Source organism: Melanerpes formicivorus, unplaced genomic scaffold (genome assembly GCF_026170545.1).
Source record: "Melanerpes formicivorus ecotype bairdi unplaced genomic scaffold, bMelFor1.0.p_v2 SCAF_388, whole genome shotgun sequence".
NCBI classification, from domain to species: Eukaryota; Metazoa; Chordata; class Aves; order Piciformes; family Picidae; genus Melanerpes; species Melanerpes formicivorus.
The window spans coordinates 97,501-110,000 of NW_027142740.1; positions in this window are offsets into that span (position 1 = coordinate 97,501).

Genomic DNA, 12,500 nt, shown 5'->3' on the forward strand with positions numbered 1-12,500 from the left:
GCCGCTACCCCCCGCCCCCCCCCCGCTGCCGGTTTGCGCGGAGCCCCCCCTCCCGACGTTGCCTCTTGCCGCTACCCCCGCCCCCCCCCCGCTGCCGGTTTGCGCGGAGCTCCCCCTTCCCGCCGTTGCCTCTTGCCGCTACCCCCCGCCCCCCCCCCGCTGCCGGTTTGCGCGGAGCCCCCCCTTCCCGCCGTTGCCTCTTGCCGCTACCCCCCGCCCCCCCCCCGCTGCCGGTTTGCGCGGAGCCCCCCCTTCCCGCCGTTGCCTCTTGCCGCTACCCCCCGCCCCCCCCCCGCTGCCGGTTTGCGCGGAGCCCCCCCTTCCCGCCGTTGCCTCTTGCCGTTACCCCCGCCCCCCCCCCGCTGCCGGTTTGCGCGGAGCGCCCCCGCCTGCCGTTGCCTCTCGCCGCGGCCACCACCGCCCCCCTCCACACCCCCGGGCCCCCGTTACCGGTTTGCGCGGAGCCCCCCCTCCCGACGTTGCCTCTTGCCGCTGCTGCCACCCCCAGCTCCCCACACCCCCCGGCTCCCGTTAGCGGTTTGCGCGGAGCCCCCCCTTCCCGCCGTTGCCTCTTGCCGCTACCCCCGCCCCCCCCCCCCGCTGCCGGTTTGCGCGGAGCCCCCCCGCCTGCCGTTGCCTCTTGCCGCGGCCGCCACCGCCCCCCCCCACACCCCCCGGCCCCCGTTACCGGTTTGCGCGGAGCCCCCCCTCCCGACGTTGCCTCTTGCCGCTGCTGCCACCCCCAGCTCCCCACACCCCCCGGCTCCCGTTAGCGGTTTGCGCGGAGCCCCCCCTTCCCCCCTTCGCGGGCTGCCGCTTCCCTCCCGGGCTGCCCGGCTGCTCTCTAACCCCTGCGACCGAGGCGGCGCTGTTAGGGCGGCCGTGCCGGTGCCCCTTGCCGCAGCTAGCCTCTCGCCGCTGCCCCTCCCGTCCGTCGTCCCCCGTCCCCAAAAACTTGCTGCTCTCCACGCTGGAGCCTGCACGGGGGAGGTTGCGCTCCGCTCCTCCGGCCCTAAAGCCGCCCTCGCCCGCCCCCCGGCTTGCCGCTTGGCTCGGCTGCCCGCCCGCCCGCTAATCCCCCCAACGCCCCCACCCCAAAAACACCCCAGCCCTACCGCATGCCGCTCCCCCTCTCCCCGCTCTCGCTGACCGCTGCCACCCCCCCCCCCACCCCTCCCCCCCGAAACAAACCCCCCAGCCCTACCGCATGCCGCTCCCCCCTCTCTCCCTAGCCTGCCCCCCCCCGCCGTCGCTTGCTGCCGCCGCCGCCGCCCGCCGCCGCCGCCGGGACCCGCCTCGGTCTGGTGGCGCGCGCTCGGAGATCCCCGGCTACCCGTCCGTCCGTCCGTCCCTCCCTCCCGCCCCGCCCCGGGGGAGGGCCCGGGGCAGCGCGGGCAGGCGGGGAGCAAAAAAAGGCGCGGGCGCCAAAAAACGTCGGGGTCCCGGGGTGGCGGAGGGGGGCGGCGGCGGGGGGCGGCGGCGGGTACACGGCGCCGGGTCCAGGGCGCCGGGTCCAGCCCGTCCCGGGGCGGGGACAGGTGGTGTCGTCCGTCCCCGCCCCCGTAACCTGCTCTGAAGCATCCGCTTCCCGCCGCGGTTCGCCCTCCACCCCCCCCGCCGCACACGCAGCCCTCTGCCCCCCCGCCCCGGGATCAACCACCCGCCGGGTCCAGCCGGTCCCGGTCCCGGGAACCTGCTCCCGGGGCCAGCCGGAGCCACGCCCCCTCCTCTGACGCTTCCAGCTGCCGCCTCCCCTCCCACCCCCCAAACTCACACTGGCCCTCGCCGGCCCGCCCACCCGCCTACCTGCTTGCCCGCCGCCGCTGGGTGGCGTGCCGGACACTCTCGCACACAGGTACACAGACAGGGACACAGGGACACAGGCACTCAGGCACACAGGGACACAGGGACACAGGGACACAAGGACACAGGGACACAGGCACTCAGGCACTCAGGCACTCAGGGACACAGGGACACAGGGACACAGGCACTCAGGCACTCAGGGACACAGGGACACAGGGACACAGGGACACAGGCACTCAGGCACACAGGGACACAGGTGGCGGGCCGGAGGCCTCTCTCCACTGTGTGGCAGGGGTCCAAGAGCCACCCCAGCCCAACCCAGAGGGTCTTTTGCACCTCTCTAGAGGCCACCCAGAGACCCAGGCCGCAGCAGAAGCCTCCCCCGCATGCTCTGCAGGCTTCCGACCCACCCCAGGCCGCACCAGAAGCCTCCCCCGCAAGCTCTGCAGGCTTCCGACCCACCCCAGGCCGCAGCAGAAGCCTCTCCCCGCACGCTCTGCAGGCTTCCGACCCACCCCAGGCCGCAGCAGAAGCCTCTCCCGCACGCTCTGCAGGCTTCTCAGCCACCCCAGGCCGCAGCAGAAGCCTCTCCCGCACGCTCTGCAGGCTTCTCAGCCACCCCAGGCCGCACCAGAAGCCTCTCCCGCACGCTCTGCAGGCTTCTCAGCCACCCCAGGCCGCACCAGAAGCCTCCCCCGCACGCTCTGCAGGCTTCTCAGCCACCCCAGGCCGCACCAGAAGCCTCTCCCGCACGCTCTTCAGGCTTCTCAGCCACCCCAGGCCGCACCAGAAGCCTCCCCCGCACGCTCTGCAGGCTTCTCAGCCACCCCAGGCCGCACCAGAAGCCTCTCCCGCACGCTCTTCAGGCTTCTCAGCCACCCCAGGCCGCACCAGAAGCCTCCCCCGCACGCTCTTCAGGCTTCTCAGCCACCCCAGGCCGCACCAGAAGCCTCCCCCGCACGCTCTGCAGGCTTCCCACCCACCCCAGGCCGCAGCAGAAGCCTCTCCCGCACGCTCTGCAGGCTTCCGACCCACCCCAGGCCGCACCAGAAGCCTCCCCCGCACGCTCTGCAGGCTTCCGTCCCACCCCAGGCCGCACCAGAAGCCTCCCCCGCACGCTCTGCAGGCTTCCGTCCCACCCCAGGCCGCACCAGAAGCCTCCCCCCGCACGCTCTGCAGGCTTCTCAGCCACCCCAGGCCGCACCAGAAGCCTCCCCCGCACGCTCTGCAGGCTTCTCAGCCACCCCAGGCCGCACCAGAAGCCTCCCCCGCACGCTCTGCAGGCTTCTCAGCCACCCCAGGCCGCAGCAGAAGCCTCCCCCGCACGCTCTGCAGGCTTCTCAGCCACCCCAGGCCGCAGCAGAAGCCTCCCCCGCACGCTCTGCAGGCTTCTCAGCCACCCCAGGCCGCAGCAGAAGCCTCCCCCGCACGCTCTGCAGGCTTCTCAGCCACCCCAGGCCCCAACAGAAGCCTCTCCCGCACGCTCTGCAGGCTTCCGACCCACCCCAGGCCGCACCAGAAGCCTCCCCCGCACGCTCTGCAGGCTTCCGTCCCACCCCAGGCCGCACCAGAAGCCTCCCCCGCACGCTCTGCAGGCTTCTCAGCCACCCCAGGCCGCACCAGAAGCCTCCCCCGCACGCTCTGCAGGCTTCTCAGCCACCCCAGGCCGCAGCAGAAGCCTCCCCCGCACGCTCTGCAGGCTTCTCAGCCACCCCAGGCCGCAGCAGAAGCCTCCCCCGCACGCTCTGCAGGCTTCTCAGCCACCCCAGGCCCCAACAGAAGCCTCTCCCGCACGCTCTGCAGGCTTCCGACCCACCCCAGGCCGCAGCAGAAGCCTCTCCCGCACGCTCTGCAGGCTTCCGACCCACCCCAGGCCGCACCAGAAGCCTCCCCCGCACGCTCTGCAGGCTTCCGTCCCACCCCAGGCCGCACCAGAAGCCTCCCCCGCACGCTCTGCAGGCTTCCGTCCCACCCCAGGCCGCACCAGAAGCCTCCCCCGCACGCTCTGCAGGCTTCTCAGCCACCCCAGGCCGCAGCAGAAGCCTCCCCCGCACGCTCTGCAGGCTTCTCAGCCACCCCAGGCCGCAGCAGAAGCCTCCCCCGCACGCTCTGCAGGCTTCTCAGCCACCCCAGGCCGCAGCAGAAGCCTCCCCCGCACGCTCTGCAGGCTTCTCAGCCACCCCAGGCCCCAACAGAAGCCTCTCCCGCACGCTCTGCAGGCTTCTCAGCCACCCCAGGCCGCACCAGAAGCCTCCCCCCGCACGCTCTGCAGGCTTCCGTCCCACCCCAGGCCGCACCAGAAGCCTCCCCCGCACGCTCTGCAGGCTCCCTTGTCTGCTTTGGAAGGCCTCCCATCCACTCCAGACCTGCCTGGAGGCCTCCCTCGACTGCTCCCGGGGCCCTCGAAGCCACCCTAGGCCTTTCTGGAGGACCTGCTCGACCGCTCGGGCGGCTTCTGACGCACCCTCGGCCATCCGGCGCCCAGCAGCTCCCAGGGCCAGGCACCGGCCTCCCCCTCCGGCCGCCCCTGGGGCCGGGGGTGGCTCGGACTCGGCGCCCCCAACGTGTCGTCCCGTCCCCCCCCGCCCCGCACCGCCGAACATTCGCTGCAGCCGAGGGCTTGCCGCTCGACGCCTACCCCACCCGCCCAGCCCCCCGCTGCGGCCCGGCGCTGCCCCGGCCGCTGCGCCCCGCCTCTCATCGCTCCCCCCACCCGGCAACCGGCCGCCGGGCACGGCAAGTCCCAGGGCAGGGAACAGGTGCTGCCGGGACCCCGTGCTGGCTGCCGGCTTCCCGGGGCTGCCCCGGGCACGGACAGGTCGCCCCCCCGCCCCGGCGAATGTTCACCGAACCGGCTGCCGGCTGCCTTCGAGCACCCCCTGCCCCCCGCCACTATCGTCCCCCCCGCCCCCCCTCCGCCTCCGCTGCCGCTTCTCCCCGCACCGCCTCCACTGCCACCCCCCCGCCGCCGGCGAACGAGTCGCCGGATCCGTAGGGTGCCGGGAGCCCGAACGGCGAGCGGCTCCGGCTGCTGCCGGGACCGGGGGGATTCGAGCCGGTCCGGCCGCGGCCGGGACCCCCGTGCCGGAAGCCGGCATCCCGGGACGGCCCCGGGACGGCCCCGGTCGCCGGCCGGGTGACGTTCAGCGAAGCGGCTGCCGCCAGTCTTTGGGCCTCCCCCGTGCCGGGGCCGCGGGGATTCGAGCCGGTCCGGCCGCGGCCGGGATCCCGGGCCGGACGATGGCTTCCCGGGCCGGTCCCGGTCGCCTCCCGGGTGACGTTCACCGAAGCGGCTGCCGGCTGTCTTCGAGCCCCCCCCCCCCCTCCGCCTCCGCTGCCGCTTCTCCCCGCACCCCCTCCACTGCCTCCCCCCCGCCGCCGGCGAACGAGTCGCCGGATCTGTAGGGTGCCGGGAGCCCGAACGGCGAGCGGCTCCGGCTGCTGCCGGGACCGCGGGGATTCGAGCCGCTCCGGCCGCGGCCGGGACCCCGTGCCGGAAGCCGGCATCCCCGGACGGCCCCGGGACGGCCCCGGTCGCCGGCCGGGTGACGTTCACCGAAGCGGCTGCCGGCTGTCTTCGAGCCCCCCCCCCCCCTCCGCCTCCGCTGCCGCTTCTCCCCGCACCCCCTCCACTGCCTCCCCCCGCCGCCGGCGAACGAGTCGCCGGATCTGTAGGGTGCCGGGAGCCCGAACGGCGAGCGGCTCCGGCTGCTGCCGGGACCGCGGGGATTCGAGCCGCTCCGGCCGCGGCCGGGACCCCGTGCCGGAAGCCGGCATCCCCGGACGGCCCCGGGACGGCCCCGGTCGCCGGCCGGGTGACGTTCACCGAAGCGGCTGCCGGCTGTCTTCGAGCCCCCCCCCCCTCCGCCTCCGCTGCCGCTTCTGCCCGCACCCCCTCCACTGCCTCCCCCCGCCGCCGGCGAACGAGTCGGCGGATCCGTAGGGTGCCGGGAGCCCGAACGGCGAGCGGCTCCGGCTGCTGCCGGGACCGCGGGGATTCGAGCCGGTCCGGCCGCGGCCGGGACCCCGTGCCGGAAGCCGGCATCCCGGGACGGCCCCGGGACGGCCCCGGTCGCCGGCCGGGTGACGTTCAGCGAAGCGGCTGCCGCCAGTCTTTGGGCCTCCCCCGTGCCGGGGCCGCGGGGCTTCGAGCCGGTCCGGCCGCGGCCGGGATCCGGGGCCGGACGATGGCTTCCCGGGCCGGTCCCGGTCGCCTCCCGGGTGACGTTCACCGAAGCGGCTGCCGGCTGTCTTCGAGCCCCCCCCCCCCCTCCGCCTCCGCGGCCGCTTCTGCCCGCACCCCCTCCACTGCCTCCCCCCGCCGCCCGCGAACGAGTCGCCGGATCTGTAGGGTGCCGGGAGCCCGAACGGCGAGCGGCTCCGGCTGCTGCCGGGACCGCGGGGATTCGAGCCGGTCCGGCCGCGGCCGGGACCCCGTGCCGGAAGCCGGCATCCCCGGACGGCCCCGGGACGGCCCCGGTCGCCGGCCGGGTGACGTTCACCGAAGCGGCTGCCGGCTGTCTTCGAGCCCCCCCCCCCCTCCGCCTCCGCTGCCGCTTCTCCCCGCACCCCCTCCACTGCCTCCCCCCGCCGCCGGCGAACGAGTCGCCGGATCCATACCGTCCCGAGAGCCCGAGGCGGCGGCACCCAGTGCGGGTCCGGCCGAGGCCGGGACCCCGTGCCTGTCGCAGGCTTCCCGGGACGGCCCCGGAACGGCCGCGGTCGCCGGCCGGGTGACGTTCTCCGAAGCGGCTGCCGGCTGTCTTCGAGCCCCCCCCCCCCTCCGCCTCCGCTGCCGCTTCTGCCCGCACCTCCTTCACTGCCTCCCCCCGCCGCCGGCGAACGAGTCGCCGGATCCGTAGGGTGCCGGGAGCCCGAACGGCGAGCGGCTCCGGCTGCTGCCGGGACCGCGGGGATTCGAGCCGCTCCGGCCGCGGCCGGGACCCCCGTGCCGGATGCCGGCATCCCGGGACGGCCCCGGGACGGCCCCGGTCGCCGGCCGGGTGACGTTCAGCGAAGCGGCTGCCGCCAGTCTTTGGGCCTCCCCCGTGCCGGGGCCGCGGGGCTTCGAGTCGGTCCGGCCGCGGCTGGGACCCCGTGCCTGTCGCAGGCTTCCCGGGACGGCCCCGGAACGGCCGCGGTCGCCGGCCGGGTGACGTTCACCGAGGCGACTGCCGGCTGTCTTCGAGCCCCCCCCCCCCCTGCCGGAGCCGCGGGGATACGAGCCGGTCCGGCCGCGGCCGGGACCCCGTGCCGGAAGCCGGCATCCCGGGACGGCCCCGGGACGGCCCCGATCGCCTCCTGGGTGACGTTCACCGAAGCGGCTGCCGGCTGTCTTCGAGCCCCCCCCCCTCCGCCTCCGCTGCCGCTTCTCCCCGCACCCCCTCCACTGCCTCCCCCCGCCGCCCGCGAACGAGTCGCCGGATCTGTAGGGGGCCGGGAGCCCGAGGCGGCGAGCGGCTCCGGCTGCTGCCGGGACCGCGAGGCTTCGAGCCGGTCCGGCCGCGGCCGGGATCTCGTGCCGAACGTCGTCTTCCCGGGACGGTCCCGGGAGGGCCCCAGTCTCCTCCCGGGTGACGTTCACCGAAGCGGCTGCCGGCTGTCTTCGAGCCCCCACCCCTGCCGTGGCCGCGGGGATTCGCCCCGGTCCGGCAGCTGACGGTTCCCTGTGTCGGACGCCGGCTTCCCGGGACTGCCCCGGGACAGCCCCGGTCGCCTCCCGGGTGACGTTCACCGAAGCTGCTGCCGCCTGTCTTTGTCCCCCCCCCCCCGTGCTCTCCCTCAGGCGGGAGGTAGACGTGCTCTCCCTCGGCGAGTAGACGTGCTCTCCCTCGGCGAGTAGACGTGCTCTCCCTCGGCGAGTAGACGTGCTCTCCCTCGGCGAGTAGACGTGCTCTCCCTCGGCGAGTAGACGTGCTCTCCCTGGGCGAGTAGACGTGCTCTCCCTGGGCGAGTAGACGTGCTCTCCCTGGGCGAGTAGACGTGCTCTCCCTCGGCGAGTAGACGTGCTCTCCCTGGGCGAGTAGACGTGCTCTCCCTGGGCGAGTAGACGTGCTCTCCCTGGGCGAGTAGACGTGCTCTCCCTGGGCGAGTAGACGTGCTCTCCCTCGGCGAGTAGACGTGCTCTCCCTCGGCGAGTAGACGTGCTCTCCCTCGGCGAGTAGACGTGCTCTCCGCGGAGATCGCGCTTGTCGCCAAGGGGTCGCTGTTGCGCTCTGCCTCCGCCTACGTCATCGTACAAGCCGGCGTGATTTCTGCGACCTGCCGCTGGGCGGAGGTCGGCTGGTTGTGCGCTCGCGGAGCTGACGGCCCTCCAGTTCCGTATATGAGGGAACAAGCCGCAGCAGAAGCCTCCCCCGCACGCTCTGCAGGCTTCTCAGCCACCCCAGGCCGCAGCAGAAGCCTCCCCCGCACGCTCTGCAGGCTTCTCAGCCACCCCAGGCCCCAACAGAAGCCTCTCCCGCACGCTCTGCAGGCTTCTCAGCCACCCCAGGCCGCACCAGAAGCCTCCCCCGCACGCTCTGCAGGCTTCCGTCCCACCCCAGGCCGCACCAGAAGCCTCCCCCGCACGCTCTGCAGGCTCCCTTGTCTGCTTTGGAAGGCCTCCCATCCACTCCAGACCTGCCTGGAGGCCTCCCTCGACTGCTCCCGGGGCCCTCGAAGCCACCCTAGGCCTTTCTGGAGGACCTGCTCGACCGCTCGGGCGGCTTCTGACGCACCCTCGGCCATCCGGCGCCCAGCAGCTCCCAGGGCCAGGCACCGGCCTCCCCCTCCGGCCGCCCCTGGGGCCGGGGGTGGCTCGGACTCGGCGCCCCCAACGTGTCGTCCCGTCCCCCCCCGCCCCGCACCGCCGAACATTCGCTGCAGCCGAGGGCTTGCCGCTCGACGCCTACCCCACCCGCCCAGCCCCCCGCTGCGGCCCGGCGCTGCCCCGGCCGCTGCGCCCCGCCTCTCATCGCTCCCCCCACCCGGCAACCGGCCGCCGGGCACGGCAAGTCCCAGGGCAGGGAACAGGTGCTGCCGGGACCCCGTGCTGGCTGCCGGCTTCCCGGGGCTGCCCCGGGCACGGACAGGTCGCCCCCCCGCCCCGGCGAATGTTCACCGAACCGGCTGCCGGCTGCCTTCGAGCACCCCCCGCCCCCCGCCACTATCGTCCCCCCCGCCCCCCCTCCGCCTCCGCTGCCGCTTCTCCCCGCACCGCCTCCACTGCCTCCCCCCGCCGCCGGCGAACGAGTCGCCGGATCCGTAGGGTGCCGGGAGCCCGAACGGCGAGCGGCTCCGGCTGCTGCCGGGACCGGGGGGATTCGAGCCGGTCCGGCCGCGGCCGGGACCCCGTGCCGGAAGCCGGCATCCCGGGACGGCCCCGGGACGGCCCCGGTCGCCGGCCGGGTGACGTTCAGCGAAGCGGCTGCCGCCAGTCTTTGGGCCTCCCCCGTGCCGGGGCCGCGGGGATTCGAGCCGGTCCGGCCGCGGCCGGGATCCCGGGCCGGACGATGGCTTCCCGGGCCGGTCCCGGTCGCCTCCCGGGTGACGTTCACCGAAGCGGCTGCCGGCTGTCTTCGAGCCCCCCCCCCCCCTCCGCCTCCGCTGCCGCTTCTCCCCGCACCCCCTCCACTGCCTCCCCCCGCCGCCGGCGAACGAGTCGCCGGATCTGTAGGGTGCCGGGAGCCCGAACGGCGAGCGGCTCCGGCTGCTGCCGGGACCGCGGGGATTCGAGCCGCTCCGGCCGCGGCCGGGACCCCGTGCCGGAAGCCGGCATCCCCGGACGGCCCCGGGACGGCCCCGGTCGCCGGCCGGGTGACGTTCACCGAAGCGGCTGCCGGCTGTCTTCGAGCCCCCCCCCCCTCCGCCTCCGCTGCCGCTTCTGCCCGCACCCCCTCCACTGCCTCCCCCCGCCGCCGGCGAACGAGTCGGCGGATCCGTAGGGTGCCGGGAGCCCGAACGGCGAGCGGCTCCGGCTGCTGCCGGGACCGCGGGGATTCGAGCCGGTCCGGCCGCGGCCGGGACCCCGTGCCGGAAGCCGGCATCCCGGGACGGCCCCGGGACGGCCCCGGTCGCCGGCCGGGTGACGTTCAGCGAAGCGGCTGCCGCCAGTCTTTGGGCCTCCCCCGTGCCGGGGCCGCGGGGCTTCGAGCCGGTCCGGCCGCGGCCGGGATCCGGGGCCGGACGATGGCTTCCCGGGCCGGTCCCGGTCGCCTCCCGGGTGACGTTCACCGAAGCGGCTGCCGGCTGTCTTCGAGCCCCCCCCCCCCCTCCGCCTCCGCGGCCGCTTCTGCCCGCACCCCCTCCACTGCCTCCCCCCGCCGCCCGCGAACGAGTCGCCGGATCTGTAGGGTGCCGGGAGCCCGAACGGCGAGCGGCTCCGGCTGCTGCCGGGACCGCGGGGATTCGAGCCGGTCCGGCCGCGGCCGGGACCCCGTGCCGGAAGCCGGCATCCCCGGACGGCCCCGGGACGGCCCCGGTCGCCGGCCGGGTGACGTTCACCGAAGCGGCTGCCGGCTGTCTTCGAGCCCCCACCCCTGCCGTGGCCGCGGGGATTCGCCCCGGTCCGGCAGCTGACGGTTCCCTGTGTCGGACGCCGGCTTCCCGGGACTGCCCCGGGACAGCCCCGGTCGCCTCCCGGGTGACGTTCACCGAAGCTGCTGCCGCCTGTCTTTGTCCCCCCCCCCCCGTGCTCTCCCTCAGGCGGGAGGTAGACGTGCTCTCCCTCGGCGAGTAGACGTGCTCTCCCTCGGCGAGTAGACGTGCTCTCCCTCGGCGAGTAGACGTGCTCTCCCTCGGCGAGTAGACGTGCTCTCCCTCGGCGAGTAGACGTGCTCTCCCTGGGCGAGTAGACGTGCTCTCCCTGGGCGAGTAGACGTGCTCTCCCTGGGCGAGTAGACGTGCTCTCCCTGGGCGAGTAGACGTGCTCTCCCTCGGCGAGTAGACGTGCTCTCCCTGGGCGAGTAGACGTGCTCTCCCTGGGCGAGTAGACGTGCTCTCCCTGGGCGAGTAGACGTGCTCTCCCTGGGCGAGTAGACGTGCTCTCCCTGGGCGAGTAGACGTGCTCTCCCTGGGCGAGTAGACGTGCTCTCCCTGGGCGAGTAGACGTGCTCTCCCTGGGCGAGTAGACGTGCTCTCCCTGGGCGAGTAGACGTGCTCTCCCTGGGCGAGTAGACGTGCTCTCCCTCGGCGAGTAGACGTGCTCTCCCTCGGCGAGTAGACGTGCTCTCCGCGGAGATCGCGCTTGTCGCCAAGGGGTCGCTGTTGCGCTCTGCCTCCGCCTACGTCATCGTACAAGCCGGCGTGATTTCTGCGACCTGCCGCTGGGCGGAGGTCGGCTGGTTGTGCGCTCGCGGAGCTGACGGCCCTCCAGTTCCGTATATGAGGGAACAAGCGACGCCGAGCACTCCCAGGGCAGCGCTGCCGAGCGGCTGCTCCAAGCCACCCGCCAGGCGGCTGGGCAGGGGTCCGTCTGGCTTCTCGGTGGCTTTCGCCCGGGTCAGAGAGGGGACCCGCGGGGCCGAACAAAGGCGCGGCGGTTTGGAGCGGCCGCTGGCGCACCCTCAGCGGTGTTGGATGGGTTTCGCTCGTCCGTGAGCCGGAGCCCAGCCCGGGCTCGGCAACGAAAGCGGGGAAAAGAAAAAAAGTTGACGAGTGGCTGGCGCCGGCCACTGCCGAAGTGTGGAACCCCCGAAGCGAAGTTTGCCCGGTGGGGCACGGGGGCAGAGAAAGCCGGGGAGATGTGGTGCCGGCGTCGGTCCCACCAAGAATGGAAAGCAAGCCCGTCCAGGCACGGCGAGAGAGAGCCCGGTAAGGGGCAGAGAGAGTTCCCAGCACTGGACCCTCTTCACGGGGGTTCCCCCCCATGGCCAAAGCCGCAGCCCGCGGGGGCACGGCATCTAAGGGAAAAGCCAGCGGCGGTGACTGGCCACTCGTACGCTATGGAGCCCGGCATGGGGGGAGGAGGGCAAGCCGGTGCCCCAGCACGGCTTCCTCCTGGCTCCAGAGGGGCGCCCCGTGATGGAGATGTAACTCGGTGCAGCTTGAGGGAAAATGCAAGCCCACATTTCGGGGAGGCAGAGGTGCCCTGTGAGCCGGTGCGGCCCGGTGCAGCTTGCCCCCCCCCATCTCTGGAGGGCGCCCCGTTTGCTCCTCCGGCGTGTTGCCCGCACGCCGAGCCCCGTGCCTGCTGGCTGCTCCCGAGGGCGGTGGCGGGTGCGCGTGGCTGTGTCTGTCCCAGAAGAGCGAGGCCGTGGGGCCTCCGCTGGCTTCCTTTCCTTCTGTCCTTGTTGATCGATGAGGCCTTTCGGGTCGCGTCGGAAAGGGCCCCCGGCCGGCAGGGCAAGGGCGGTCTTCCTTTCCACTTCGCTTCCCGTCGCGTGTGAGGTGTCGTCCTCGTTCCCCCAGCCCCGAGCGGCTCGAGCGGGGGGGAGCCGTGGCGTTAGCGGCCCGGCGCGTGCCTTGCCGCATCCTCCCCTTTCCACCTCCCCCCCAGCGCTGGGGCAGGGTTCGGGGACCGGTCTACCGCAACCGGCTTTGTGACTGCTGCGTGGCCCCGTGAGTTTTCAGGTGTCCTAAAACGCGTGAGGCGCCGGTGTCGTCCTCGGTTCCGGGTACCCGCGGGTGCCGGCCGCGAGCAGCTGCGTGTGGCGGGGGTTGGCCGAGCCGAGAGCGAGGCGGCGGCGTCGCGAAAGTTAAAAGGGGCTAAAAGCGGC